Below are 16680 nucleotides of genomic sequence, written 5' to 3'. Positions count from 1 at the left end.
TTTACTGTTATAGTTGGTTGTTGGGGATAGGGTATTTGTGGTTGGAGGTTGTGGCTAGGAATGCTGGGAGGAGACATTGATACCTATATACAAATACTTACTGTATCTGTCACTGTCAGATTTTATTAAAGTCACAAAATGGACCTGCTATTAAAAATAATCTAATTAGTAGTGCACAAATATAAAGCACTTGCACATAATATAATTTGATTATTGCTCTTTTAACATTATTTCATATCAATAAGCTTTGTAGAATAATAAAAAAATACTAACTATATGTGTCACACAAGCTAAAACCTGAATTATACCCATATAGTATTTTTTTATATACATGAAGATAACATATATAGATCACATTTGAGAAACTAATTTGTAAAAATGTATTTCATTCCACATTTCATTTAATAAATAGATAAACCAAGGAAAAAACCTGATTAACAAACCTGGTTGATTAGATGAAAATAATCGTTATATTAAGAAAGTAAAAGAAAAGTGAATAGTTGAAGTATGAAGCTGATTCTCATTTCTATGAATAGAGCTTGAAATGAGTATGAGAGACAGAAAACCATTTAGTGTCCAGCAGTCTGCTGTTTCAAGTGTCTGTCTCAGATTCATACATAGATAGACTGCTTATGTCATGTTGTGTTTGGGCACAGTGTGTTCTTTTGGCTCACTGAATCAAATGTGCAAAACACAAAAGAAGCAACCAACTGCATAATGAAAAACAAATTTAAAAGGAAAAATGAATTTCATGGACAGTTTCGGAGAAAACAGCCTCTTCATAACAAGATTTAGAAAATGAGTTGGATCTTGCCTATTGATAGATAAGGACTTACTTAATTATCTGTCATAGTTAAAGGCCATTCAGGGTATATATTTAAATGGTTCATAAAAAAAAGTGTTATGACAGAAGAAAGGACGGTTTTGTCAGTAATGATATTATTACAAGGCTAAATTATCTATATCTTGACTTAGTGTTATAAATGAAAAATTAGATAATGTAATTTTGATGTTCAAATAAAATGTATGCTAGGCTGAGTGTATTGTGTTAAGTTTTTGTGATGCTGGAAATAAAGTAGGTCATTTTTAATTCATTAAATAATTATTAAAATGTAGTCAGCAGATTTCAAAGCTAATTATATGTTTCATTCCGGCTCCTTTTCCATTGACGGAACTTATTTCCACTCAGTAAAGTGTATCTGTACAATACATGTATCCAGGGGTGTCCATAGCAATACAATAATATAAAAAAAGGCAAACACATGTGTATATAAGTCAGGTTTAATTAGAAGAAATTGACAGAAGTGAAGAATGATTGCAGTTTTGGAGTAGTAAGTAAAAACTGCAGTGTTGATAATGACAAGCATCTACATATTAATAATGAATAGGATGACCCGTGATATTAAAATATGTAACGTTCCATTACAGTTTTATATAACCACAAAATAAATCACAAAAAACATACTTTATTGTTGAAATAAAATGAAGCAGGCAGAACAAGGAGAATTCATAGGGTGAAACAGTCTAATAACAATGCCGGTGAAAGGTATATATGTAGCATGACCCACATTGAGCACACAGGCATAGGGGCCTATTTATCAAATGTCTTGCGGATCTGATCCAACAGTGAGGACCAGGTCCGCAAGACATCGCTGTATATGTATATGATATAGGACCAGCCAACTACTTGCCCCACTACTATATGTCTCATGGACTGCCGAGACACATGTTGAAAGAAAGTATTGGCACAATGTCAGGACATAGGCATCTGCCCCCCACCCCTCACTGATGGCCAATTGTGTACACAAAGGCCCCTATTTAAGAAAGGTCTTGCAGACCTGATCCGACAGTGCGAATCAGGTCCGCAAGACCTTGCTGAATGCGGAGAGCAATACGCTCTCTGTATTCAGAATTGCACCAGCAGCTCACAAGAGCTGCTGGTGCAACGCCGCCCCCTGCAGACTCGCGGCCAATCGACCAACAGCAGGGGGGTGTCAATCAACCTGATCGTACTCGATCGGGTTGATTTCTGGCAATTCCTGTCCGCCTGCTCAGAGCACAGAGACAGGGTTATGGAGCAGCGGTCTTTAGAGCGCTGCTCCATAACTTGTGTTTCTGGCGAGTCTGAAGACTCGCCAAAAACACGGGCCCACAAGCTCCCTGCGGAGCTTGTCAAATGGGCCCCAAAGTCTCCTTACTGATATTTGTCATAAAAGCTAAACATTGAAATCCCTGTAAGGTTTTAAATAAAGTAATGAGGCTGTTTGGAAAGGAATATTTTGCATGGGACTAAAGGCTTAACAAGAGAGTGACCTATAATGTACTGCCTACATTTAAAGTTAAAGGGACATGAAACCCAACATTTTGCTTGAATTATTCAGATAGAGCATACCATTTTAAACAACTTTGCAATTTACTATTATTAAATTTGCATAATTATCTTGGTATCCTTTAAAGCAATCCACTGCTGGGTGCTAACTGAATCCGTCTGATGAGTCAATGACAAAAGGCATATATGTGTAGCCACCAATCAGCAGCTTGCTTCCAATAGTGCATTGCTGATTTCAACAAAGAATACCAAGAAAATAAAGCAAGTTAGATTAAGGACAGAGGTTTTTTCCAGTTTTCATTCTTAAATGACACATTTTTGCAAGAATGTTAGGCATTTGCAAAAGCACTACATGGTTGTACTATATCCTACCATGTAGTGCTGCATATACCTACCTAGGTATCACTTCAACACAGAATACCATGGGAATTAATCAATTTGATAAAAGAAGTAAATTAGAACTTTTTTTTAAAAAAAAAGGTATGCTCTGTCTGAATCACAAAATAAATGTTATTGTGCTTCATATCCATTTAAGTGCACCCATACATATTACACACCCTTTTTTAAAACAGACATTCAGGGCTTTCTTGTGATACCCTATATGGGTACATAAAATGGGAATTACATTTTTAAAGGCCTGATACTACAAAGATGGAATTAATGGTTTAATGCTACAATTTGCATTCTTGGACTGTCTTTTAAATAGCAGTAACCTAATTTAAAACTGCTTAACAAAAGCATATATGTATAGAATTTAGACACCCCAGAGTAATTACTAGCACATCTACACCCCCCCCCCCCCAGGTTTTAGGCCTTTTTTGCCCATAATAGTTTTTGGTCAGGGGTTAAGGGGACACTCACTGGGACACATAACACGCACACACAAGGACATACAAAACACAGAACACATAGGGACATAAGCACAAACAAAGGGACATGCAGCCTTCTTTAATGCTTCTATAACTGCTGCCCCTTTAGCCTGAGCCTAAATTTGACTATCCCTTTAATACAAATAAAATTGTAATGTTAGTGTAGTGCGGTTTAACTTGTATTTGCTTTAAGATTTGCCTACATTACAAAATGATTTCATTTTGCTAAGAGTGTATTGTGAGACAGTCTTGTCAGCTTGCAGATAGTAAGATAAATGTTACAGACTGATAAGGGTAAAATGTCTAGACAATATGATGTGAACTGTGGGAAATCTTCACACGTGGCCAAAGAATGTCCTCCAACCAATTTGTTGACACTGAGAGACCCATTGTACGCAAAAAAACCCCCACACATTTTATAAAAAATTGTTTGGAAAAAAAAAAAGTTTAAAAAAATATATATATAAAAATACCATCTTAATTTATCCAAAAAATACATTGATAAAAATGACACAATAGGACTAAAGATTATAATAGTTAAAGACATTGAGGTATAGTCAGTTAAACATGTTCTGAATATATAATCAGGCTTCCATTAGTTTTACGAGAGTAGAATGATATACAAAGCCTAGTCATTGCAAAAGAAGGCAGATAATACAAAGTATAAATGGAGCATTCTTTCAGGTGGGTAATTAGAACACGCTATTTGCTATAAGATTGAGCATTCTGAGATTTTGTGTATATTCGCTCTTTCCCTGTGCCGTACTTTGGAATCAGAATTTCTTGAAACACATGCCATAACAAGTTCCTTTCTATGGTAACCCAACCTTACACTATACAATTTACGTTTAACGTCTGCGCTCCTTATCTGTACTCACCTCTAGCGAAAAACAAAAACAAACATACATTGAATTTATTACAAAATTAAATTAAATTAAAAAACTTATTTAATGAAAACACATTTTTTTTTGTTTTATTACATTTTTAACTATATTGATATATGTAATAAATATTGCTGCCCTAGGCATAGGCTTAGCTGGAATCATGGAGATATGTTCTGTATTATATTTTTATATGTAAATATATATTGATATTGAAATAGGAACATAACTCCAACTAGTCCTATACCTGGGCCAACAATAATTATTACAAATAACAATACATTTATAAAGTAAACACTTGTATTGTTTGAAAACTTTAATACCTCAATGGAAAAGGTCTCAAAAAGCTGATTTTTCCTCTTTACACCTAGTTGAGCATGTCGTAATGTTTGAGACCTTATCGACAGCTTCCGACAGTGTTTTAACTGTTTGAGCTTCCAGTGGAAATCTGGAGTAAATTTGCGCATTCTGGCTTCTACTATTTTCTATGGGCCAAGTCATGATGGAAAACGCGCCGTTGTAAACTGTCGATAAGCATAATGGCTTCTGACAGCAGTTCTTTCATTTTACGACCTTGCAAAAACCCAATCGCGGCTCAATGGAAACGAGCATGACCTTTTGCTCAGTAATGAACGGAACCTACATACAACATGAAGGCAGGTGCAGATTAAAGGCTAACTTATCTATATGGCGATATGTCCAGAATGTTAATCAGCAGTTAGAAGGCAGTGAGGCATAAACAGTAGCGCCAGCACTTTGAAGTGCTCCAGAATTCACTGAGCCACTCACAGTAAAAATGAGTCTCTAGCCCACACCGACTCGCTGCATTGCGCTAGATATGAGCTGCATATTATAACCTTCTCCTCTGCTGCTGGCACCCCGGGCGGGAGGAGTGCAAAAAGGAAGTGGGTCTTGTAGAGTAGAAGAGAGAGACTCACTGCAGACCTGGAGGTGTTGAAGGGAAAGTTCCAAGTTCCTTGCCCCTGTGTATAAAGAAAGTAAGTAACGGAGCTGCACAGGGCTGTTGATGTATTTGGGTTCACCCGGAGAGTCACAAGCAAAGGACGGCTTGGGAGAAGGACATGAGTATATGTCCTGTCGGGTTTCCGCACGCCCCCTTTGCACAAGGCTATGCTGAGTTGGCTTTGCGTCTTGCAGCGTTACCGTTGCCTCATTGACAAACTTGTCCGCAGGTAATAGTAAGTATCCGTTTTCTAGGTGCGTTCCGCCTTGTTGCCTGATATAATTAGAAGGTGTACTTTTACAAGTTATCTCCCTTGCTGTACTCGCAACCCGACCTCCATTAGACATGCTGCAGGGCGGGAGTAGGCGCCGGGGCCCCATAGCACCACCCCCATCCCGGTCACAGTTAGGTCGGGCTGCCGGGTCTGATGGCCGCCATTTCTGTTTGTAGCTGCGTACAGCCTGTCAGCCAACCGAGCATGATGATTTTCAAGGAGGTGCCTCATCTCCTCTAGAAAGTGAGATGAGATCTTCATATTACAGGCTGGATCGAGGACCTTGAGGGGTGGTGGGTTTTCAGCTGCCTTTAAGTGAAGGGGTTAGCTAGAGGCCTGCATGTAAAACAAAGCGTCCCCAAGATGGCATCTTTCTTATCCGGCTCAGTAGTATAAGACAGAAAAGATGGGCTGATGCAGTCTCCCTGGGTCCCTATAAGTTCATCAAAATACACCGCTAGTTCTTAGGTCTATCCACATGAATTCTGATTTCAGAAAGGTTGCAATAAAATGTGAAAAGACCCCTAAATTAGGATCTTGGGCCCGGGAGCTGCATCAGAACACGTCCTACCAGCTCTGCAGTTGGCTCCGCCCCCCCAAAAAAACAACATTCTGATTGAACAATGTACCCTCCGAGTGTCCAAAAGTACGGTGATCTCTAGTAAAAAAGCATAAGTAAATAAGGCAATAGACAAGATAAGCACTTAGTCCATTGCAGGCAAACAACATGGGAGATGGGAGAAAGTTACATATAAAACTCATTATATATAAAACTCAAGATGGGATTATTGATCAGTGAAAAGACAGAGACTGCTGAGGATACAAGACAATGAATTTGTGTAACACTAGCTTTCTATTGTGTATTGAAATAGAACTATATCAAATGCAAACAAAGTCATCAACGGATCAGATCTGCTTAAAATTTCCTGGCTTTTGTCTTCTGCTTTCTCAGTTGTTTTCCAAATGCTGCAGTCACTCTTGTTTTCTTACAGCTAGATTTAGAGTTTTGTCGGTAAAGACCCGCGTAGCTGACGCTGCGTTTTTTACCCAACGCACCCTTCCAACAATGCTGGTATTTAGAGTTGTCTGAGGGGCTGCGTTAAGCTCAAAAAAGGGTGCGTTGAGCCTAATGTAGCTCCACTTCAACCCTCAATACCAGCGTTGCTTACGGTAGCGGTAAGCTGGAAAAACGTGGTCGTGCACGATATCCCCATAGGAAACAATGGAGCATTTTGGGCTGAAAAAAAAACCTAACACCTGCGAAAAAGCAGCGTTCAGCTCCTAACGCAGCCCCATTGTTTCCTATGGGGAAACACTCTTTAAATCTGCACCTAACACCCTAACATGAACCCCGAGCTTAAAAACACCCCTAACCTTACACTTATTAACCCCTAATCTGCCACCCCCGCTATCGCTGACACCTGCATTATATTATTAACCCCTAATCTGCCGCTCCGGACACTGCCACAACCTACATTATCCCTATGTACCCCTAATCTGCTGCCCCTAACACCGCCGACCCCTATATTATATTTATTAATCCCTAATCTGCCCCCCCAACGTCGCCGCTACCTTACCTACACTTATTAACCCCTAATCTGCCGACCAGACCTCGCCGCCATTATAATATATGTATTAACCCCTAAACTGCCACACTCCAGCCTCGCAAACACTAGAATAAATAGTATTAACCCCTAATCTGCCCTCCCTAACATCGCAGCCACCTACCTACAATTATTAACCCCTAATCTCCTGCCCGCAACGTCGCAGCTACTATAATAAATTTATTAACCCCTAAACCTAAGTCTAACCCTAACCCTAACACCCCCCTAACATAAATATAATTTAAATGAAACAAAATAATATTCCTAAGAATAACTAAATTATTCCTATTTAAAACTAAATACCTATAAAATAAAACCTAATATAGCTACAATATAACTAATAATTACATTGTAGCTATTTTAGGATTTGTATTTATTTTAACTAGGTACAATAGTTATTAAATAATTAATAACTATTTAATAGCTACCTAGTTAAAATAATTACAAAATTACCTGTAAAATAAATCCTAACCTAAGTAACAAATACACCTACACACTACACTATCAATAAATTAATTAAAGAAATTAACTACAATTATCTAAACTAAAATACAATAAAATAAACTATTCTATAATTCTATAATAAAAAACAAACAAACACTAAATTACAAAAAATAAAAAAGAATTACAAGAAGTTTAAACTAATTACACCTAATCTACCAAAGTAATCAGCTCTTTTACCAGCCCTAAAAAAAGGGCTTTTTGCGGGGCATTGCCCCAAAGTAATCAGCTCTTTTACCTGAAAATAAAAATACAATACCCCCCAACATTACAACCCACCACCCACATACCCTACTCTAACCCACCCAGACCCCCCTTAAAAAAACACTAACCCCCTGAAGATCTCCCTACCTTGAGTTGTCTTCACCCAGCTGAGCCGAATTCTTCATCCAAGGTGCGCCGAGGAGGTCCTTGATCCGGTAGAAGTCGTCATCCAAGCGGCAAAGAAGAGGTCCTCCATCCAGTAGAAGTGTTCATCCAGGCGGCGTCTTCAATCTTCATCCATCCGGAGCGGAGCGGAGCCATCTTCAACTGAGCCAACGCGGAGCCATCCTCTTCAACCGACGACTTCCCGGCGAATGAAGGTTCCTTTAAGGGACGTCATCCAAGATGGCGTCCCTTCAATTCTGATTGGCTGATAGAATTCTATCAGCCAATCGGAATTAAGGTAGAAAAAATCTGATTGGCTGATGCAATCAGCCAATCAGATTGAAGTTCAATCCGATTGGCTGATCCAATCAGCCAATCGTATTGAACTTGCATTCTATTGGCTGTTCCGAAGGGGTTAATACGTTTATTATAGTGGCGGCGAGGTACGGTCAGCAGATTAGGGTTAATAAGTGTAGGTAAGGTAGCGGCGACGTTGGGGGGGCAGATTAGGGGTTAATAAATATAATATAGGGGTCGGCGATGTTAGGGGCAGCAGATTAGGGGTTCATAGGTAAAATGTAGGTGGCGGCGGTGTCCGGTCGGCAGATTAGGGGTTAAAAAATGTTATTATAGTGGCAGCGATGTGGGGGGGGCCTTGGTTTAGGGGTACATAGGTAGTTTATGGGTGTTAGTGTACTTTGTAGCACAGTAGTTAAGAGCTTTATATTCCGGCGTTAGCCCATAAAGCTCTTAACTACTGACTTTTTTTGACGGTAGGAGTCTTCTCCCTAGACTCCAAATACCAGCGTTAGGTAGATCCCATTGAAAAGATAGGATACGCAATTGGCGTAAGGGGATCTGCGGTAGCCTGGAATCGTGGTAGGGAAGTGACTCTTAGTACCAGCGGACGGCCAAAAGCAGCGTTAGGACACCTTAACGCTGCTTTTGACGGCTAACGCCAAACTCTAAATCTAGGTGTTATTTTGTTGTGAAAAATATCCCTATCAAAATGTTAGCTCTTCATGTATCATGTTAAAATTCATAATGGCATTATGGAGACAAGTAGAGAATCCATCATGCACACAGGTTAAAGCTATTTAGTAAACTCTATGCACATTATCTTCACTGCTCCTTTGCTGGTCCTTAAAGCATGCACAGCAATGAGCTTTTGGTTTAGTGTTCTTAATTACATGTTCTGACATTTCAAATTTAAAGATGGATAATATGATATTGTCTTTTAATATAAAAAATAATTAAAAGAGATAGACAAATGAATAACAAGAAAGCAAAGATGAATTCATTAGGATTGAAAATGGAACTCTAGATTTTCTTGCAAGATCAGGATGTTTTGATATGAGCACTGATACAGGAATTTTAAAATAGCAAAAATAAACTACTAACTGCTATAGATGTGCATTTATTTTTGTTGTTGCAAGAAGAGACTTATCACACTCAGCTCCCGGGTCACCTAGTCAAAAAGGATGATCTTCCTGGAGTCATTCTGAAGTAATCAATGACTCCAGACTAGTCATCAGGAGCCCTCCCGAAGTGTGCCCACAGGCCGAAATATTTAAATGAGATGACTCTAGAGTCATAAACTGTCCATTCATGCTTGTGAAGTAATCAGTAAGGTAATCTGCTAATCATTCTGAAGTCATCACCCAGAATTTATTACCTTAGCTGATGACTTTATAAGCCTGATGATGTCTGATGATGTGCAAATGAATTCTAAAGTAGTTTGATTATCATCAAATGACTCCAGGATGGTCTCTAAAGTTAGTGCTGGTCCTGTGAACTGAGAGTATTAGGCCTGCTGTTATCATGGCCAATGCTCTGGCAAGAAGAGGATTGGGTTAGCAAGCTCTCCAGAGTGAGTTAAAGGGACATTGTACAATACATTTTTCTTTGCAGAAATGTTTTGTAGATGATCCATTTACATAGCCATCTGTTAGTGTTTTTGTAACAATATATAGTTTTGCTTATTTTTAATAACATTGTGCTGATTTTCAGACTCCTAACCAAGCCCCAATGTGTCAGATGTATACACGTGTGTACAGACTGCTGCTGGTTTCAGTTTATGTTATCTTTCTTTTCATATGCAGGGAAGGAAGGGTGCCTGGTCCCAGACCCTTTCATTGGGTGTTCCAACTAACCTCATCAACAGTGCTAAGCTTGGAGCTTCTAAGTCAGTTTTTAAAATGTTTTATACTGGATTTTTAAATCAGTATCTGTGCATATTCTTCTACATAGCAACGTCTATTACATGCAGTTATATACAAATTGGTATATACTGTCCCTTTAAGTTGTTCACCTGTAGCTTTGAACATTTATATTTATTTTAAAGGGACAGTCTACAGTATAATTTTTATTGTTTAAAAATATAGATAAGTCCTTTATTACCCATTCCCCAGTTTTGCACAGCGAACATAGTTATATTAATACACTTTTTGCCTCTGTGATTACCTTGTATCTACGCATCTTCTGACAGCCCCCTGATCATATGACTTTTTACTTATTATCTATTGACTTGTATTTAGTACTGTGTTGTGCTAAATCTTAAATAACTCCTCAGGCATGAACACAATGTTATCTATATGGCTCACATGAACTAGCAGTCTACTGTTGTGAAAAGCAAATAAAAAAACAGGTGATAAGAGGCTGTCTTTAGTGGCTAAGAAACAGGCAGAAATGTATAGGTTTAATTGTTATAAAGTATATTAATATATCAATGTTGGTTGTGCAAAGCTGGGGAATGGTTAGTAAAGATATAACTCAATTTTAGTGTAGATTGTCTCTTTAACAAAAAATAATGTAAATGTTAAACTAAAATTCAGTATTTATTTTGTTTTAAATTAAATGAACACTGAATAGTGCAGGAAATGAAAATTCAGGAAAAAACATAATTTATGTAAGAACTTACCTGGTAAATTAATTTCTTTCATATTAGCAAGAGTCCATGAGCTAGTGACGTATGGGATATAAATTTCTACCAGGAGGGGCAAAGTTTCCCAAGCCTCAAAATGCCTATAAATACACCCCTCACCACACCCACAATTCAGTTTAACGAATAGCCAAGAAGTGGGGTGATAAGAAAGGAGCGAAAGCATCAAAATAAGGAATTGGAATAATTGTGCTTTATACAAAAAAATCATAACCACCACAAAAAAAGGGTGGGCCTCATGGACTCTTGCTAATATGAAAGAAATGAATTTATCAGGTAAGTTCTTACATAAATTATGTTTTCTTTCATGTAATTAGCAAGAGTCCATGAGCTAGTGACGTATGGGATAATAAATACCCAAGATGTGGAACTTCCACGCAAGAGTCACTAGAGAGGGAGGGATAAAATAAAGACAGCCAATTCCGCTGAAAAATAATAATCCACAACCCAAAACAAAAGTTTTAATCTCAATAATGAAAAAAACTGAAATTATAAGCAGAAGAATCAAACTGAAACAGCTGCCTGAAGTACTTTTCTACCAAAAACTGCTTCAGAAGAAGAAAACACATCAAAATGGTAGAATTTAGTAAAAGTATGCAAAGAAGACCAAGTTGCTGCTTTGCAAATCTGATCAACAGAAGCGTCATTCCTAAACGCCCAGGAAGTAGAAACTGACCTAGTAGAATGAGCCGTAATTCTTTGAGGCAGGGATTTACCCGACTCTAAATAAGCATGATGAATCAAAGATTTTAACCAAGACGCCAAATAAATGGCGGAGGCCTTCTGACCTTTTCTGGAACCAGAAAAGATAACAAATAGACTTTAGTAGCTTCAACATAATATTTCAAAGCTCTTACTACATCCAAAGAATGTAAAGATCTCTCCTTTGAATACTTAGGATTAGGACACAATGAAGGAACAACAATTTCTCTACTAATGTTGTTAGAATTCACAACCTTAGGTAAAAATTTAAATGAAGTCCGCAGCACTGCCTTATCCTGATGAAAAATCAGAAAAGGAGATTCACAAAAAAGAGCAGATACCTCAGAAACTCTTCTAGCAGAAGAGATGGCCAAAAGGAACAGAACTTTCCAAGAAAGTAATTTAATGTCCAGAGAATGCATAGGTTCAAACGGAGGAGCTTGTAAAGCCCTCAGAACCAAATTAAGACTCCAAGGAGGAGAGATTGACTTAATGACAGGTTTGATACGAACCAAAGCCTGTACAAAACAATGAATATCAGGAAGATTAGCAATCTTTCTGTGAAAAAGAACAGAAAGAGCAGAGATTTGTCCTTTCAAGGAACTTGCAGACAAACCTTTATCCAAACCATCCTGAAGAAACTGTAAAATTCTAGGAATTCTAAAAGAATGCCAGAAGAATTTATGAGAAGAACACCAAGAAATGTAAGTCTTCCAGACTCGATAATAAATCTTCCTAGACACAGATTTACGAGCCTGTAACATAGTATTAATAACTGAGTCAGAGAAACCTCTATGACTAAGAATCAAGCGTTCAATTTCCATACCTTCAAATTTAATGATTTGAGATCCTGATGGAAAAAAGGGCCTTGAGATAGAAGGTCTGGTCTTAACGGAAGAGTCCAAGGTTGGCAACTGGCCATCCGAATGAGATCTGCATACTAAAACCTGTGAGGCCATGCTGGAGCCACCAGCAGTACAAACGAACATTCCATAAGAATTTTGGAAATCACTTTTGGAAGAAGAACTAGAGGCGGAAAGATATAGGCAGGATGATAATTCCAAGGAAGCGACAACGCATCCACTGCCTCCGCCTGAGGATCCCTGGATCTGGACAGATACCTGGGAAGTTTCTTGTTTAGATGAGAGGCCATCAGATCTATTTCTGGAAGACCCCAGATTTGAACAATCTGAAGAAATACCTCTGGGTGAAGGGACCATTCGCCCGGATGTAACATCTGGCGACTGAGATAATCCGCTTCCCAATTGTCTACACCTGGGATGTGAACCGCAGAGATTATACAGGAGCTGGATTCCGTCCATACAAGTATCCGAGATACTTCTTTCATAGCCTGAGGACTGTGAGTCCCACCTTGATGATTGACATATGCCACGGTTGTGACATTGTCTGTCTGAAAACAAATAAACGATTCTCTCTTCAGAAGAGGCCAGAACTGAAGAGCTCTGAAAATTGCACAGAGTTCCAAAATGTTGATTGGTAATCTCGCCTCCTGAGATTCCCAAACCCCCTGCGCTGTCAGAGATCCCCATACAGCTCCCCAACCTGACAGACTCGCATCTGTTGAGATCACAGTCCAGGTTGGACGAACAAAAGAAGCCCCTTGGACTAAACGATGGTGATCTATCCACCACGTCAGAGAGTGTCGTACATTGGGATTTAAGGATATTAATTTGGATATCTTTGTATAATCCCTGCACCACTGGTTCAGCATACAAAGCTGAAGAGGTCGCATGTGAAAACAAGCAAAGGGGATCGACCAGAAAGTGGAAGCAGCAGCAACATCAGCCAAAGAAATAGCAGGTCTAAGAAGATTACCTGAACATAAATAAGCTCTCCTTAGAAATACATATGGGAATATATAATAATAAACAAATAAGTACACTGGTATCGTTGATAAACATCATTTTATTATAATGTAATGATCTATAGTGTGATTTACATATGTCACCCAACACAGTAAATGCTGATAGGGTGCTCCCAAATGGGAGTTGCCTTATGCCACTCCCCTTACAGGTGTGTCCATTTTTAGTTGATACATTGTTTGGTTATAAATAGCAAGTGTTTGAATTATATGTTGTAAGCCTGATGAAACAGCCTGTGTGCTGAGAAACGCGTCGCTTGTTTTTACTTGTTTTTACTAGTAAATATAATACTTTATTAAAACACACTTGCTCTTGTGCATTTTGTGGACCAATTTATTTTGGCCCAATTTATTGGACACCTGCTGACTGCTTCCTGTGGATACCCTGTCTAAAGTCTGTTGGGTGACTACATTGATCCCATCCTGCTTGAATAGCATCACTGTAGATGCTATATCAAATGTGAGTATATTACTTTAAACACTGTAATATATCCTGGGTCCAAACTGTACTAGGCCATATAGGCACCTCTGTGTCTCTCTATATATCCACTACAGATTACTCCACTTTATCCTAGAGGTCGGTCTGCTGGGTGACCGTGATTGATCCCAGGCTGCTTCTATTGCACTGATTGAAGTGCTTCCTGAATTGTGAGTTTGCATTAGCACGACTAGATCATATACATTGTGTTGAACAAACAATATTGGGCCATGTGGCGCATCTGTCTCTCTCTTGTTTTGTAGATCTCCTTAGAAAGGATTCAAGTTTCCTATCTAAAGGATCCTTAAAGGAAGTACTATCCGCCGTAGGAATAGTAGTATGTTTAGCAAGAGTAGAGATAGCCCCATCAACTTTAGGGATTTTGTCCCAAAACTCTAATCTATCAGATGGCACAGGGTACAATTTTTTAAACCTTTGAGAAGGAGTAAATGAAGTACCCAGATTATTCCAGTCCCTAGAAATTACTTCAGAAATAGCATCAGGAACAGGAAAAACTTCTGGAATAACTGTATGAGGTTTGAAAACCAAATTTAAACGCTTAGTAGATTTAGTATCAAGAGGACTAGACTCCTCCATATCTAATGCGATTAACACCTCTTTAAGTAAAGAACGAATAAATTCCATTTTAAATAAATATGAAGATTTATCAGTGTCAATATCTGAGACAGAATCTTCTGAACCAGATAGATCCTCATCAGAAACAGACAAGTCAGAATGATGACGGTCACTTAAAAATTCATCTGAAATATGAGAAGTTTTAAACTGTATTCACTCAAGGAGCTTCTCAGAAAAAAACATTAAGGGGTTTACCCTTGAACTACACCTGTGCGCATATCTCAGTTCCCTGGGAAGATATTCTGAATGGGAACAAGGAAAGTGAAGCGTTAACTTAAAAGGGAGGTCCTTCAAAAACAGTAAAAAAGTCCTAAAGCTATCACAAGCAGTTATACACTTGATAAAGGCGCAAGATACAGCACTGAAATGCGTAGCAATACATCTGCCAACTTAGGTAGCAAACATTTTTCTGCACAAACCTCCGTTTTAATTGAAACTCATCCTACTTTTGGAGAGACTAGAGGAGAGGAATCTAAAGCCAGACTAAAGCTAGACCACAGATTGGTGCAACGGCTGCACGTGACTACACACACGTGAGAATACTTAGTATCAATTGCCCGCAGTGACTGAAGACGCTGAAATAGCATGGAGAGAAGACACTTTTCCTGGTACTCCATGACTGTGTCACTTTGGCGGTAAGAATCGTTCGACATAGAGTCTTGTACCCAGAAGTACTGGTAAGATTCCCTGGGTAAGCCCGGTTGGTATACAGTGAAATAATCCTCCAAAGACTTGCCTGTGTAACAAGGTAACCATTCCACGATTGATAGCTTTGCTTTCCTTGGAAATGCCCAAATAGGGACGATATATTAAAGTTGGCTTGTATCTAATATATTGAACTTTGTGCTGAAAACATTACAGTATTCCGAGATAAAGAGACGCACAAGTTGGGTTTATTTTTACTATTTTTACTATATTCATTCATTTTTTAGTTGTGGCCACAACTTATTTAATTCCACATTTCTTCTATGCATATGCTATTTGTTTAGATGTTTACATTTTTATGTCAAGTCTGTTCCTCCAGATTTTAAATTTGGCATATTGTATTAGAATAAATATTCGTTTTAAATTGATTATAAGAGTGAAACACCTTTTCATTTTAATACTGATTATGTGTGTAGTTATTAGACGATACCTATTCTTCATCTATCCTTAGCTTTCAGCGCCCCTCTCCTGTGTTTTTATACTTGTCCTGAGACACTTCATGCTGAGTTAGCACTTGATCACTGATCATAGTCCCCCATCTTATTTTGTTCGTATCCATTTGTGGTATTCATGTGTTAGATCCATATATGTTTTTAATTGGATAAAATAAATATTTTGTGAAGTTTTATCTTCCTCGTAAATTATTTTCTATGTATTTTTCATGTATGGTTGGGGTTTTCTAATTAAAATCTATACCAAATAATTTGAAAACCCAAAAATAAACCAATTACTTTATGCTAAGCTTTTCAAATGTATCTGTGCAACAAATTCTCACCCCTCTACCTTGCATTGGGACAAATCAACATCAGTATTCTGAACAATAGATGAACACCTTCCCTGCAGTTTTTCAAAGGATGTTGGACTTTTCAATTTCAGCACCTTGGACCTCTTGAAATTATTATTTATTTTGTGTTTGTCTAAAGGGACATGAAAGTAAACATTAAACTTCCATGAATCAGATAGAGCATGTTTTTTAAGACACTTTTAATTTTACTTTTATTATCAAATTTACTTTGTTCGCTTGGTATCCTATGTTAAAAAGCATATGAAAATGTCCAGCAGCAATGTATTACTGGAAGCTAACTGGTGATTAGGTGACTGCACATAAATCTGTCTTATCACTGCCTCACCAGATGTGTTCAGCTAGCTCCTAGTAGTGCATTGCTGCTATGACGCTGACTATAACCACAAGTTTAGTCCCTTTGTACAGATTAAAAGCACATTTGGAGCATTTTATCATTCCACTGTTGAATGCATGTAACATATTAAGGTATTTTCTTTTAGCACATTTATGTCCCTTTAATTATTGTTTGTATGTTGTTTTCTTGAGAACTATAGTTAGAATTTTTCTGTAAAGACTGCTGCCATATAGTGATCAAAACATATGCACGCTCCTCAATCTACTTCAGTATGCTCTCATTGAAAGGAAAAAACCTTAAACAAAGAAAACAAATATGTAAATATAATCATATTAGTAGATTGGAAATAATTTTTTAATTGTACTCCTTATGTGAATCATTAAAGTTTAATTCAAACATTCATGGC

Source organism: Bombina bombina, chromosome 6 (genome assembly GCF_027579735.1).
Source record: "Bombina bombina isolate aBomBom1 chromosome 6, aBomBom1.pri, whole genome shotgun sequence".
NCBI lineage: Eukaryota > Metazoa > Chordata > Amphibia > Anura > Bombinatoridae > Bombina > Bombina bombina.
Note: the sequence above shows the minus strand (reverse complement) of the source record.